General features: G+C 29.4%; 1 protein-coding gene across 2 annotated transcripts in view; it reads left to right on the forward strand.

Moving 5' to 3' along the window:
- Positions 1 to 8993: 8993 nt before the first annotated feature.
- LOC143198359 (uncharacterized) overlaps positions 8994 to 17331 on the forward strand; it is a 239193-nt gene continuing 230855 nt past the window's right edge. For both annotated transcript variants that reach the window (XM_076407525.1, XM_076407524.1), the window contains exon 1: positions 8994 to 9260. The gene's annotated coding sequence lies outside the window, so the exon portion shown is untranslated. The remainder of the gene's footprint in view (positions 9261 to 17331) is intronic.

The following is a 17331-nucleotide window of genomic DNA, read 5'->3' on the forward strand; positions in this document are numbered from 1 at the left end:
CTTATGCGTAAAATATATATGGAATAGTGATAAAAATTTTGATATCCCATATATTATACTCTTTCTCTCTGTCTTTCCTAAATTAATAAATTTCTAGTAATTTCTATAAATTTTTTTTTAGGTGTGTCACTCAACCTAATGCCTAAACAACTGGACTGATAGTTCTGATTCTTCTTGTGGAGGTTTATATTTTGTATCGTGGGATGAATTTAAGTTGCAAGTGGCCCCGACAGGTGGGGCTATAATAAGGCTCCAGTAATTTATTGGTGAACGAATGCCAAAATAAATTATTCCGCTCAAACGAAAAACCAATGTTAGAACAAGACAGTGCTGTCAGACTCACTAGTTGTTTTTATTTTCCAATTGACAAAAAAAGTAAAACATATTTTTATTCAATTGGAACACATAATTGTTTAGGAAGTGTAAAAGACAAATGAATATTCATTTTTATATATTAGATAAGATTGTTGTATAGTCCTTTATATAAATATAGAGTACTGTTCGATACTATATCGAATAAGTCATCTATTTATAAATTCCAATTAATTTTAATATAATTATAATATAATATAATATAATAATGCAATTCAACTCCGTTATTCAATGTAAAATCACCAAAATATATTTATATTTATAATAAGTACTGATGCCGGCTTGGCGGCGCAGTGGTAAAGTCAATGGGATGGTCCTCTTACTGTTGCGATAGCCGCGGGTTCGAATCCTGCTGGGGTATTGTCGTAAATTTATGTTTGTGATTGTTTAAAATATGTGAATGTTCTAGACAAGAGTGTTTTCTAAAGTTGGCCATTCGCCAGTCGGTAGGCTTAATGCTGAGGACCGTGGCTCGAAGCCCACGTTAAACTTTAGGCCCAGTCCAGATAAACCCATATTTGGTAAAAGGAGACTTTAAAATATATTTAAAAAAATAAATAAATACTGATATCGATATTTTAAAGTTTATACACACTATTATAAGGAGTATCCAACCTTTGTGTTTGGATTTGTTGAGTTTATTAGATTTTGTTTAAGACCTCAGCCAATTTTCATAGTTACAAATATTAAATTGACTTTTTAATATATAATATTATAATATATATAAAATATAATATATTTTAATTAATATATTTCCTATTCATGTCCTTAATATATTTAAAATTAGCTTTGACATAATAAACTTGGTCTTCTATAAGTACAGAAGTCTTACATTTAGACTACCTCTTACTTGTTAAATATATCCGAAATTATTGGTTCTTTGTTGCATATATGTTAATGGTAAACTTAAGGGTGAAAGTTGTAAAACAAAAATTATTCATTACCTATTTGTAACATTATCTAAATATAATTATTATTGAATAATAAAAGTCAAAATGCGCAAAATTATATTAGCAACCTAACTTACCATTTTATATTGTGTTAACATTACAAGATGTTTTAGTGTCCTGTCTTAACTGGAACAAAATGTAGCTGAAACCCTTGATGAAGTCCATTGAAAGTATTTATTAGCAAGGAAATTACATTTCTAATAAATGGAAACGTTGAATTATTAGGAAATGCTCTATTGATATAACTACTAGTTAGTTGGACGAATACAGTAAATTTTCCCAGGTCACTACTTCACTTCTTCAGAGCAGGGATGAAAAGATCCTAACTGTAAAGTCCAAAAAACTCTAAAGTTACAACAATATTTGAACCTATATTCTGGCAAATGGATATTGTTTTGAAATAAATTACTTTGTAGTATGTCATACAGCTAATAATATGTTTTATGTTTTATTTACAGTTTATGGTAAATGTATTTTGTCAATTAAATTAAATAATAATGCAAGTAAAATAGTACTAATGAAGGATAAAAATGAGACAGCATAAAACATTCTTCATGAGGTAATGCAATAAAAACCAAACTGTGATATTTTCAGCGGTCAGCGGCAAGTTCCAGCATTGTAATTTTTCTCTATAAATGCAGCAGCGTAGAACAATTAATATAAATATTAACGTAGATTAAGTTTTAACGGGGCATATATGTTGGCGCCCGTTTCTCTGCAACCAGTTGCCAGCTGAATAATGTGCTCCGTAATGTGGAGCCGCTGTAAAACGAAATAAACTCCGTCGACGTATAATAAATTCTAGAACCTGGATAATGGCTTATAATAACTTTGGAATTAACTTTATTATAGGCGGATACAAACCTGTTCTTGTTTATTTCGGCGTGACATTCTATTAGGCGGAGTTCATTTGAGTGTTTGTCGGTTGTTATTTGGCTCCGTTACGGGTCTCGGCGCGTTGAGCTTTACATTAGCCTAATTTTCTTGCTGGATATAATGAATTTTAATCGACATAACATGGAGTGTCGTCAGGTGTATATAATGTGCGAGATAATAGCGTGCTATTGACTATACCGCGAATATATTTTTAACATTAAAATACTAATAACTTACTAAATATTTTCTACTCTAATTTTTAGATTTCAAACTAACAAAAACTTAAACGATAAAAATATACCTCTGTTGCATTACTCGATATTTTTCAGGCTTTTAAATTGAAAACCTATACAACATATTCGGGTGTTGGCAGGACAATGTTCTTGGCCCATTGTTTTATATATTGTATACAGCTGACCTACCGACTTTAAGAAACACTACCGTTGCAACATACGCTAACGACACAGCGGTTTTATCATCACACGAGGATCCAATATCAGCCACAAGAAACCTCCAACATCATCTTAACAAAGTCAAATCGTGGTTGAAAACGTGGCGTATCAAAGCAAATGAGACAAAATCTACCCATGTGACATTCACCCTTTGTAGAAGAATTTGTCCCTCAGTAAAATTGAATAATCATGAACTTTCGCAAGCAGACAATTTCAAATATCTGGGAATGCATTTTGATCGATGTTTGACGTGAAAAAATATATAATGGCAAAACACAGACAGCTTAGGCTTAAACGAAACGTATTGACTGATAGGACGTAAATATAAATTATCATTAGATAACAAGATTTTGCTGTATAAGTCAATACTTAGGCCCATTTGAACCTATGGTATTGAATTGTGGGGTACAAGTAGCAAATCTAACATAGCCTCCCTCCAGATGTTCTGATTCAACGCGATATTTCCTTCGAATCCATAACGAGTGTGATTCGGAGTGTTAGTGCGAAGTATTGTGAAAAACTATTGTGCAACCCAATGCACTCGCGAAACAGTTAAATGTGCGCGATGATAATGTAGTGCATAGGATCAAACGCAAACTACAACACCAACTGATTAATAGACACATAGAGTGAGATTTAATCTCTGGAATAAGTTAGAATTGTCTTTAAAATACGTTAGAATAGTATCTAGAATAAGATTTAGATTATAAGTTGTACAGCAGATCACTTACTGGAGTGATCTTCTACATGTCAGGAAGTTATATTATATATAACTGACATCATATGATAATACTTATTGCCCACGTGCAGATTGTTGAAGTTCTAAGAGATTAATATAAAAAAAAGTTTTAGATTTCTGTTTTCACATATAATTTATTAAAATTGAAAATGTTGTCTTCATTGATGACCTTTTGCTACTTTTTTGACGAAACAAAATTTCGTTGGTGTAAAACTGGATGATATTTCTGGATGAAAAACTGAACCTGAATGGTAGTCGCAGGTGCAAAGAAACCGACCCGAGATCCATACTTCTAATCTATTACTCTATAATTCTTCCAAAGCTAGATTATGGCTCCCTCCTATTTGCCACTGCTGCTGTAACCTACCCCAAATCCTTTAATGTTATTCAGAATACTCCTCTAAAAATAGTCAGTCATTCCCGGCTTTCTTTCGAAGTTCACTGTGAGATCGCTTGCTCCGCTATCCCCCTTATGCGTCATCATAACTCTACTATTAATAATTTCGACTCTTTTTTCCTATTTCCTATCCACTACCTCACCCTTTCTTCAGATTATATGGGTATCTGTTTTATGTTGCCATGAAATAATATTTTCAAGAAAATAAATAGTTTTTGTTTTCTAAACGCTTTCACATGTTATAACTAAAGAGATGATGATGCTGTTATCTTATGAATTCACTCAATTAACCAGAATAATATTAATTATCAAGAAAAGTTTGACGGTGGATTGTTAATCGTTTCGCAGTTACTTGAAGCATTTCTTGGTGCAATTAAGTGGAGTTCGGGCAAAAGTATCGCAGATGAAGCTGTAACGTCACAAAAGGTAGATGGAAAATGAATTATTTAATATAAAACATCGTCTTTTAATGTGCTCTAAATTTTCAACCAATTGATTGATTGCTATACAGGAGAATACGGTGGTGGCTTTAAATATCTCTTTTTGGCATAACTTGTAATTATTCTGGAAGACCTTCTTGTATTTTACTGGTATTTTCATCTTAAGCATTTCTAGCACTGAAATAAAACTTGCCACCTATTTGCCACAATATTTAGATGATGTTCCTCGCTAGTTCATTTATTTTAACCAATGTCTCATAGTACTAATAAATCCAATCAACAATATAATACAATACTGCTTTCAATATGACGATATCTATAAAAATTTAACAATACAAAAGTTATCGATAATATCAATATATATAACTGTTTGTTTTCGAGGTTAAGGTTAATAGTTTAGTGCTTTTGAAGAATTTTGTAGACATTTGGCAACGTGGTCCACCAGTAGCAACCCTAACAAAATTTTATAGTGTGTTTTAAAACGAACTCTACAATTTCACAAATTCTAACTGGTTCCACATTCGATAAGATCTATGACCTGTATATGATATTTTGAACTAATGGCAATAACTGTTAATAAGTTTAAACAAAGCCCAGTATATTAAGAATAAGAAAACTGAGGTATCAATAAAATATCTCCATTGTCGAAAAATTTTAATACAAATAGTCATCAATCATCCTTTTACCATTTGGCATAGAAATAATTCAAATTATTATTACATTTATTGTATTAAAAACCGTTATAAAACGTGTCATAAAAGCTTAAGGATATCTTGAGACCGGAAACAGGGGTAGCAATAAAAAGTTAGTTCGTTTTTAAAGGCCGTAAAAACTACAATGACGGACAATGTTTTGATTCTAGAAACGCAATTTTATAATAGAACCATAGACCTCGATTTTAGTGCCGCGGGAAAGAGATTAGTTTTTTAATTATGCATAATTTTTAATGCAGTTTCCTGCAGGATATACGGTAATTTAGATGAAATGTGGCCGCGTTTAATATTTAATTTCCGCCCCTAAGTAAATGTTATGAAATTAAAGTTTCGTCGCGGAGAACTCACGTAGTATAGAAAGACCAACAATTTACGGCCTCAGCAAATAAAATAGCTGTAGTTTTAGTTTGTTTCGTGCGTCAGTTGACGTCGTTAATCTTTGATTCGACTATTTTGTCTCAAACGTTAAATTATTAGGCTTATTTTGTACTAATGGGTTACTGAAATTTTAAAACGTATAGTCTATAAACAAATGATTTATTTATGACTGAACTGTGATATAGATATATTTCATTCATTATGTATGCCAAGTATTTTAATGTACAAACATGGAGAGTATATTTGACATTATTGTTATTCATTGTATATTAACAAAAACTAGTGATATGTTTCCTCATAGTAGAGTAAAGAGGATAATTTAAACATTATTTGTTAATATTACTAAAACTTGTTTTGGCAATATTTTCAATATAAACTCAGAAATATAGTTGATTAGCTGACCCGGCAGACTTCGTACTGCCTCAGTCGATAAATAAAAGACCGAATAATCCATAATTACTAAAAAAATGCTCGGTATTAATTAATTTTTATTATTATTTTCGATTAATTACACATCATGTTTCATACTTAAAAAAACAGATTTTTCCTGAAATACCGGCTATTTATAAGGTTTCAATTAGATATTTGCAGACACACACATTTATGATACTGATTTATTTATGATTTATGATAAACTATGTTTTCTGTTTTGTTTTGTGGTGCGTAAATAAACAAAGATGACGGTTCTCCGACGCGCGAACGCGCGACTTATAATTATAAACGCGCGAGACAGGGAAACTCTAGACCTGTTACTTGATTTACCATTTTTCTATTAAAATGGTGTCCATCTTTCTCCTGCCAGAAGATCAAAAGATATTGTAGCGCATCATAAGTCTTGTGTGTTTCAGATACACGTTTTAAATCATTACTCCGAAGATGAAGCACAATACCTCTAGATTGTAAATTTTCTCCTACAATGACAACAGACACTTCGTCAATGGTTGGTGAATTAAACCTCCTTGGGTGTTCATCGACAGGTGCTCGATACTATTTGCAATGCAATGCTATTTTGAACATGTTTACTAAATTGTTGTTCTGATGAAGAAACATTTGTAATATTTGGACAATAGTTCTCTTCACGGTTGGATTATGAGCACAACGCTTATCAACTTCCGCATCTGAATTGCCCATAAAATAAATTTGTAAAAATGGACGAAATTCTGCATCTGGTAGTGGTAACAGCGCCCCTATTAAGTGATAAATTTGTCCTTGCAATTTTTCAAAATTTGTCCAATAAATATTTCTGATATATATTTTAATACAAACTTTAATATTATAAAAAAATGGTTGTAATACTTTATTGTATATCAATAAGTAAGAAAGATATGAAACGTGGGCATAAAATTGTCCTGTTCAATATGTGAAGCGTCAAATGATATGATCTGGAAACAGCTGTTATATTTGTGAATGTTGGCCAAGAAGTGCTTAGAATCATTTTCAATCCCAGATACTAAAGAGCGTAAAGGATCTGGTGATAGAAACAATTGTGGCAATTTTACTTTTCCTCCAGCATAACATAATCCAGTAGATTCACCACTGTATTTTAAGGCCTTGCAATATTTACAAATTATTGTCATTTCCCCAATTGTCATCGAATTATTTCCCCAATTGCTCGTTCCAGGATCACAGGATCATTGTATCTGCGGAATCGCTCAATTTCATTATGTCGTGCTCGCTGTTGTTGTGCTTGATGTGCACGAACTCGTTGCATTCTAAGCCTAGTTACTTTATTGTCACTCTCTAAAGAACGCACTTCTAACATAGCAATACGACTATTCTCAATCTGTCTCTCTCTGGTCATCAGTGCGGTTAGCACGTGAAGTAGCTTTTCGCATATTTAATTGACCGCGGCGACCTAAGTCAGGTCGTCTTCTCATTGGCATCGTAAATTGTAATTAATCAAAGTGAGAGAAGTTCTCGTGTACTTAGCAGTAAACTGTCACTATTACAAAAAATCACCAAGAAAAAAGATCACATAATTTGAAATGTCACTATCACAAAGGATCACCGAAGTTAAGAAAGCTCTCGTGCACGTAGCTGTAAACAAAAAGATCGTCATTCAAAAAAATAGAAGGATGCACTCTTTGTCTGAGGTGTCGATCGACATAGAAAATGGATCGATATATTAGTTGGTTTTCAAATGTCAAATATTATGGTAGCGGTTAGAAATGGAGGAAAAGTTAGGAAAATAACGGAGTCCTTCTTCATGCAATTCTCTCGATTTCTTGACTGACTATGGGTATCTGAAGGCCTCGATGTATGTAGCCAGTTCTGTAGTATTTATGTGCGACCACAACACTTTTCAGGACTTTGCTCTGAAAAATTTGTATTTTGTTTATGTTACTCTTTGTAGAACATCCCCATAATTGAACTCTGTATGTCCATATAGATTTTAGTATTTGCTTATATAACAGCAATTTATTATGTACTGATAATTGTGATTTTCTTCCAATTAGTCAATACATTTTCTTATGTTTCAATTCCAGTTCTTTTATTTTCTTCTTTATATGTCTCTTTCAGCGAAGTTTTGCATCAAGATTCATTCCGAGATATTTAGCGTTGTTGCTATATGGAATGATAGTATTATTTAATGTTATTGGTGCTTGCACGGTCTGATTGTAGGTGAACTGCCCATGCACAGATTTACTTTCGTTAATTTTTATTTATCAAGTTTGTATCCAATATATATATTATCAGTTGGCTGTTGTAATTTTCGTGTGGCTTCTTCGCTATTGTTTCCGACAGCTATAATCGCCGTAATACCAGCAAATGTAGCCATCGTAATGTTCTCCATTTGTGGTATATCACAAGTGTAGGGTAGATAAAGTATTTGCCCAATACATTTGCTTGTAGTACACCTGCTTTAGCTTCTTCTATTGTAGAGTAAGCTTTGTTAAGCTTGCTTCTTGTTTAACTCTAAACATGGTTGCTTTGGTAACATTTTATGTAGTTTATAAACATGGCCTTCATGCCAGACCTTATCGAAAGCTACATTTAAGAATATGGCTGAGCACACATTTTTACTTTCGTAGGCTTTTTCAATAACATCTATTATTCTGAGGACCTAGTCAATTGTTGAAACCTTGTTAAGAAATCCAAATTGCTGTGTCAGTACTAGATTTTTTCTCTCTATGATCGGTTTTAATCTTTTCAAAAGAACGTTTTCAAAAACAGGTGATTTCCTGGGATTAATGTCTCAGTTTTAATAACTCTGGTTATTTCTTTAGGCGTGACTAATTCAAACATTGTATTTTGAGCTTCTATGTCTGGCAAATTATATTCAATATTAATTTTGTTTCGTCTGAAAGTTTTTTCTAGATATTCAGCAAATGCTTTTGCTTTTTGGTGAATTGTCGATAATGAAAAGGAAATATGTTACAATCACGTCAAATGTGGCAAGTTTAGTTATATATTACAATGTTAGAGTAAGTAAACACAAATAATATCCATTAGAATAACTAGTAATATTGTCTTACAAATTAATTAGAGCAACTTAAGAATGATCGAATAAATAATGCGAAAACAGTCGGCAGTAAATTAACGCAAAAATCATAAAAAAGACCGATCCCCGGCCAGATTAACATTAAAACACCAGAACGCACAAAACAATCGAGCTACGCACGCGCACCGCCACCAACTTTCCCGAAACCACGTAAAATCCGGCTGCCAGTTCCGCAGTTTAGCGCGTGAAGTTTTCCGAGCGAGCGACGCGACACTCACGGCGAAAATATCGCGGTTTTTACGTACCGCTGCACAAGAAATTTTCCGAATCGGTTTCGGAATCGGTGACAGTTGTAATTGCGGAGGTTATCAGCGTAGACGGCGGATCATTGATTGTTCGAATGTGCCCTAATTGGTCTGTGAGTTCGATAGTTTGAAGTGGGGAAGTTTCGGTTCTGGCGCTAATGGAAGTTGGCGAGAACTAGTCAGCGTTTCGACATTTGTAAGTTGCTTTAGTTGTTTTGATCTTATCCTAACTGCCTGAGAAAAAATAAGCAGCATAAAAACATTATAATAACTATAAAATTCTATTGATTTGTACAATCAGCATCACATTAAAGAATGTTCATTAATTAAATATTTTAAACTTATTTCATGTGATATCAAGTTTAATATGTTCTTCTATGTAATTTGTTAAATTAATAAATGTGGAAATTATAAAAATAATGTTGTTTATATTTATCAGGGTCTCCTTTTGTTGTTTATACAATTTTATGAGTCTCTATTAAATTTTTGAGAAAAAATAAAAAGGACGAACACTTTAAATTAACAATAAAATACTATTGATTTAAATAAATTGCATGAAATATAATCAGTTGACTAATTAAGTGCTTTTAACGTATTCATTATTCAGTATAATACGATTACGTTTCTGTTTTATTTGTAGTTAATTTAGATAAATAATATTTAAAAAAATTGTTTTTTACGTTTATTAGGATCTCCTTTTACAGTTGGTGCAATTTTTATATATTCTTAATAATTTTTTTAGAAAAAATAAAGAGCATATAAATTTTAAATTAGCTTTAACATACTATTGATTAAATAAACTACATTAAATAAAAAAGGGTTCATTAATTAAATGCTTATAACTTATTTATTATTCAATATAACTCCGTCACTTTTCTCTTTTATTTGATAATTAATTAGCATAAAAATTTAACCATTTTACCATTTTAAAATTCTAATTACCTTTATCATCTCCTATAGTACTCCTGCTTGTACAATTTTAATTTTCTTGTTAAATATTTGTTCCTTTTCTATTGTCTCTCCAACAATAATCGAAATGTTTATTTTCAGAGTGTCAATTCTTATATATTAATTTGTATTGATGTTCTATTTTATGGTTTAAGGTTATTACAGGTATTTTATTTTGCCTTAATTCTAAAAAAATAAAAAGCTTTGCAACTTTAAAACAAATATATAATTCTATAGATTTTTATAAACTGCGTTAAATTAAAAAAGCTTATTACTTAAATTTTTTAAACTTATTCATTATTTAATATAACACCACCACAAATATAATATGCGTTTCTGTTTTATTTGATAATTAATAAATAAGAAAATTATTTAAACAATTTCTGTTTACATTTACCAGGATTTCCTTTTTCTGATGGTACAATTTTAATAATGGTTTTATTTAGTATTTGTTTCTCTTAAATTTTGTTTTCATAGAATTAATCTTAAGATATGAAAACTATTGAGATTCTAACAGGTATTTTATCATCATCTTAAAAAAGTACCCACCCTCAACAAGCCGCAACTTTTGTCTGCATTTTTATGATTCTAATTATTTAAATCCTAATTCTTCCCTTATATCCCTTATTATCCCTTATAGTTCTTTAAATATTGATTGGTTTGATTCTCAATAACTCACAATCTATAATAATAGGTTTAAAATTGTCAGAACTCATAATCAAATATAGTGGCAGATGTAAGCTGTTGTAGTATTAATTACACTAATAATAGACAGTTTATATATATTATACCATATTCAGAAAAGTATTCTAATTTAAAATAAATAAATAGCAATTATTGACATGTATAAATTACAAATGAAATGAAGAAATTACAGCTAGCTGCAACATATCCAAAAGCAACGAAAAGTTTTAGATATTACCTTTTTAAATAACATAATTAATAATTTTCTACTTCCTATATAATCACTATGATTTTTAAATGGAACTGACACACTATAATTAATTTTGTAAATATAATATTATTTAAAGAAAAATGTATTTGCCTTAAGCGTAATAAATTTTATTGAGTAAAATAATCAAGTTAAATTATTCAGAGTAATAAAAGTAAATCGTCGAAAGTAATAAAATTAAATTTTAAGTAAATAAGGTTTCTCTAAAGATCATTAATTAAGTCGTAATTTTGAAAGAAGCTGTGGATTAAAATTAATTTGAAATTCTAAATATTATAGATTTAAGTGTTATTGGTTTTTTTTGCGTAATAGTTAATAATAATATTGTTTTTTATAACGTCTGACTTCAATTTATAATTAAATTGAAATATTTTTATCAATATTGTGTTCTTCCTAAGACTACAATTATTTTAACTTGTTTAAACACCTAGATAATTTCATTGCTTTATTTATTTATTGCTCTAAATTTCCAAGAATAATATTTAAATTGTTAAATGGAGAGTTTAGAATATGTTTAGAAGTTTTAGTTTCTATAGATTTAATTCTAGTTTAAGTGCAACAGCCTGAACTTTGCAAGTTTTTAGCTGTGACCCAAATGAAACTTTCAAAAGTTTAGCGATGTGGCTCTGCTATTTCCAACAGTATATTTTATTTCTTGTTTAGTCTATTAAACAATTATAGAGATAGTTTTAACGATAATATAGTTTCTGTAACATTTGCAAGATAAAGTATATTATGAAATCTTATGTTTTGTAATAAATAATACAAGAATATCGATTTTTAAAGAACTATAGTCCCCAGTATTCAAGCCAAATCTTAGAATTTATTTTAGCAGATTGAATGAAGATTGAAATTGCCATAATAGCTGGGAGGTAAGTGGAGAAAGCATCTTCAATAATTCATAATTATCTTTTCCACGTTTTTAATTACATTTTGTCATAATAAAAAGTGGAAAAAACATATTATTACATTTATTAGGGCAATTTAACATTAGAAAGCAAAGTCAAATGTATTCTAATAATTATTTTTACTTCAATGTACTTATTATATTACATGGCAAATATTGTTTAGTACTAAAATCAATATTAGAACTGAACGAAAATATGCATGATTTAATAGTAATAAACTTAACATGACCCAATAGATTTATACCATTAATAATTATAAGTTTGATTGAATAATGTAGTAATATATCAAAACTGCTTTGGAGAAAATATGAAATATGAACCTAATTAATTTAAGGAATAAACCTTTTCTCTAATTAGGTATGCTTTTCCAACGGACCCTGAATATTTTAAAATATTTTTGAACTTTACTCAAGAAATTTTGAGTTTTTGTACAATAATATAATTTCGTTTTAAAGCACAACAGTCTAAACTTCCTTTGGTTAAAGTTTTAGGTTTGACTTTGTTGAAACTTGAAGAAACAAAATCGATTGAATTTTACGTAAATGAAATGTTGCAAAGCTACTCGTCAATTAATTAATCAGGTTATTATTAAAAATTATAATTTTATTTTTATGCTAAATATAAAAGATATCATGCCACCTGAAACTTTTGGTTTGAACTTGAATTTTTATAAATTGTAAGATTCATATTAGCGTTGCGATTAGTACTCTATATCTCTGGAGAATTCCTAGATATATAATTAATACGAATATTAATACATTAATACATTAAGCAGAAGCTTCGTTGTTTATTAAAATGCATAATGAACAATGATATAGAATACTTAAAATCAGGGACAAAAGAAATATGAATAAATTTGTAACACACAAAGAATATAAACTGTATTACAAAAATTAATTTGCAATGCTGAAAGGTGAAGAGCTACTGAACAATTTTTTATAAAAATATTACTCATATTAAAAGGATAAAATCTACATTATTATTTATGAATTGTGAGAATCATATGTCTATATTTTACTACGCCATATTTTCATTTTAAAATATATGTTGTATATTAAAAGTTATTCGGAGACCTGAAAATATATTATAAAAAATGTTTATCATAATAAATTATGAAATGTTAAATTAAAAATGTTAATGTTTAGAAACAATTCTGAGCCTTCAGAACAAATGGCTATCGTAAGATGATAAATTATGAACCATAATAATACATTAAAGTGCATAAAATTAACGGTTCATTTATTAGAAAATAGAGAGCTGTTAAAATAGTTATTACAGTAAAAATATCTTAGAAGAAATTACATATCATTACATTATGAAACATAACAGTTGTAATGTAATAGTAGTGTGAAGAACGTTAACAATTTATTTATTAAAACGAATCTGGAATAGAAAATAGAGAGGTGCTTCGAAAATAGTAATTACAGTAAAAATATCTTGGAAGAAATAATACAATAGTTAACACAATAAATTATGAAGAATGACCATAACATAATACTGGTGTGGACCTTGATGTTGTCGTACGACCTTGCTCAGAATAATTTTATTATATGAAAATGAATATTTATTTTTTAAAGTAATCATAGAATTTACGCGATCACATTATGTTGAAATCAAAGAAACCACTTTAGTGATTATTTTAATTATCAACAAAAAGTGATATTTTAAAGTTAGTTTCGTTTCGAAAAATTTACTACCTCAACTGTTCTTTGAGTTGTAATATGATGCTTTATTGGCAGTTATAAGCAAATACCAATCAGTATGTTTTAATATCTTTAAATCTTTAAATATTATTTTTGAGCTGCGAAGGCCTCGGCCTTAACGGAACAAGGAGTAAATTGGAATTTTTTAAATACATATTCCGCACTGTTCTATACTAAACACTTGTTATTGTTATAAAATAATTCTTTGTTAGATCTGATGAAAATATGTTATGCATTTTATCCATAAAATGTCATAATTGCCAGGTAGAGCTATTCTCAGAGATCAGATACATATTGCTATAAATTAGTTAAAATATATTTTCAATTTGAAAGCAAAGTATTTTTCCTCGATAGCCGTTACTTTCTTTGCCATCTTTGAGGAAATTTAGAGATTTCATCATGAAAGTATGAAGTACCATGAATCAACCCATTTCTTAATATGATCAGACAGGTCATATGTCGGAACAAGTAATAATCAGAAAGATCAGTGTCTGAAGAATAAGGATATAAGGATTTTTGAAACTGTCAAAACAGTATTCACATGTTAGAATCAATGGAAGATGGTTTCCAAAAGTTTCACACAGCAGTCGATGACCTTCAGTGTTCTTTTTCTTCATATTGAAGTAAAATAATAAATGTTACCAAAAATACCATTTACTCGGTACAAATTCAGATATTTTCAAGGCATAGAACAAGGTTTTTAACACTTCTTAAATTGTAGAAACTAAAACGTGAATTGGTCAAATGTTCGCGAGGTTATTCAAAATACAGTAACAACATCTGTTCTAAATTCATTAAACTAAACCATTAATATATAGGATGATAAAAATACATATAGTCTATTCAAATATATTTTGTACATTTATGATGTCAAAACGTCTCAATGTTTTATCAACTATGAGTTTTTGTTCAGGTCGACTTTGACATACAACAAAATTCCAATATAAATAAAAAAATTTAACAAAAATGTTATCAAATATAATTTATTTTAACATTATAGCACATCTACAAATTACTGTTTATTATAGAGTCATAATAGTTTACAGATTATAGTTACAATCTCTTTTCAGATGACTTTGACAGGCTCATGCGTTTACGTGTTCGATCTCATCAGACAGCATTGTGTCTCTTTTTAACTAGAATAAATTGGGAAGGAAAGTATTGTCTGATTCTAACACGAATTTACAAATTGCGGCAGGCAATACATTAAACATCTTGATAACGTATGTACATAAAAACAAAATAAACTATATATAAAATCTATTAATAATTTCAAAATATTTTTAATTAAGAAACGAGTTTATTAGCAGTAAATATATCGATAAATAATTCCGAGAGCATTCGGAGAGTATCGCCAAAACAGATATATCAACGACGAGGAAAAAAGATAAATATAAACCAACTTAGCAGTTCTTATCTAGTTCCTCGCCGTTCGGATTTAGCTTAATGGTCAGCACATTTCCGAATACCGACCGAAATAAAATTCGGCTCCGATTTATTCCATTCCATTTTCCATTAAATTCGTGTTTTTCGCCTGTGCAGCAATTCATGATCCGATCGACATTTTGTACTTATTCTCGCATTGTATAAAACGACAATAAGTCTGATCTGATTGGACGACCTGACGGAATCTTGGTAATGGCCCGCAAAACGACTCGACTATCCAGTTTAAAGGACACAAACCGGATGAATACGGAGATCCCCAACCGCAAAATCGTTTTTTAATGGATGAGTTTACCCTGGCTATGGAGTAAATCCCATAGCCTTTTTTGTGTAGTTTTTTTCAAAGTTTTTCAGGGGATTATTGTTTTTTTTTTTGTTACGGGAGTGTGCTGTTAGAAATAGTATTATCTACAAGTTCTTTTTTATTTATAATAAATTTTGGAGACCAAGGCAAGTTGTTAGTTACAGACATAGCTTTTTAGTTATTTTGAATGACTTTGTAATTAAAAATACAATACTGTGAACTATAAACCTTGTTTATACAAATCATGCAAAACAAGAAGCATCGTATTACAAATAAGGAATTATGTTTAGCGCAAAAGGGCTTAAAAGTAGTTAAATAATGTATGTGTACCGAAAGATGATAAATTATGAAAAATAATCTTGTGGATAAAATAGAAAGCTGATTGAAAAATAATTATTACAATAAAATATATTTGAAGAAAGAAGTATATTAGAAGAAATATCTGTTTTAAGGTAATAAAGTATAAACATGATACTAAATTAATACATATGTGGAGAAAATTTACAAAGGTTTTGTTGATACTAAATTTGGTATAAGATAGAGAGCTGTTTAAGAAATACCTATTGCGATATAATATGTTTAATGAAGTTACGTATCATACGAGAATAAAGTATGAAACATAATAATAATGTAATAGTATTGAAGATAAAATTCACTGTTTATTTAATTATTAATACGATATACAGATCTGATGTAGAAAATGGAAGTTTGCTTAAAAATGTAATCACATTAAAAATATGTTAGAAAAAAACATATCATAATACGATAAATTATGAAACAATATTGCTTTAATAGTATTTTGTATAAAATTAATACATGATTTGTTAATACGGATCTGGTATATAAAATAGAAAGTTGATTGAAAAATAATTATCATGTTAATATTTAGAAACAATTATAAGACTTAAACGTATTTTACAAAAAATGTCCTAACACCATACATTATGAATATAATAGAAATATAGTAGTGTCGAGAAAATTAAGAAATAATTTATTAGGTATTTTATTTGTATTTTAATGTTGAATGTATATATCTTATGGAGTACATTATGGCAAATTAGGAGTAATACTTATATGTATATATCTCAAATTATAATGTAAATAAAAACCAAAGTACGTAATTGACATAATCAATGTGATTTCTGACATTGGTTCCTAACAATTTTTATATTAGGCTGCAAAGAAAATGTTGATGCTATACTATACTATTCTACCACCAATATGCTGTTCAATTTACGCGATGTATATTTTTTAAATTTTTACATGAGAAAACTGATGCTGATGCTGATATGCTGATTTGAAAGTATCTAAGAATTTCAAGGTTAGGTCTGTTAAAATCTTTTATTGGTACTAATATATCGTATGTTTTTTATTTTCATATTACTATTTTGATTATATTATTATTATTACTATGTCTAGTTGATACTCGCCAAGATTTTCGTCGCACTTAAGAGCATTATAACCAAAAAAATACGCTTTTGAAGGATTCCCTCGTAGTTTCTTTGATTCTCAAAAAATGCTTTTCTATTAAAGCAATATATAATCGGTTTTACGTTTTATTGAATTCGAATTTAAAATTGAGGCCCTGATAAGATCGCATTCGCTTTTTAAGTTTCGAATCGCTGATTCGGCGAATTTTTGTTTGAAGGTATTGAACACCTTCATCATTTTTAATAATAGCTTCGACAAAGTTTGACGACGAGGTGCTTTACATGAACTTTTTTCAAAATTTTTTCCACTTTGTTCTAAATATTCTTCAGGCACCGTTTTATTAAATTGAGAGATTGAGCATAATTTTTACCAAATACTATATTTTCAGAAATAATTTTATTCCCAGAAAATGTAGTAAAACTTAGTATCTTATGGTCTTATATTTGTCTTGATATATGGTTTATTTGTGAATATTATTATGAAACAGTGAATCTTAGGTTTACCTGTCTTGCTACTAAATTCAATTGTTTAAATTTTGGCCTTATGCTATAAGCCTTCGATCTTCATACCCTTGAATC

Source organism: Rhynchophorus ferrugineus, unplaced genomic scaffold (assembly GCF_030347505.1).
Source record: "Rhynchophorus ferrugineus isolate W39M unplaced genomic scaffold, kcgeb_rfMv2 rfM6, whole genome shotgun sequence".
In the NCBI taxonomy this organism is placed as follows: Eukaryota; Metazoa; Arthropoda; class Insecta; order Coleoptera; family Curculionidae; genus Rhynchophorus; species Rhynchophorus ferrugineus.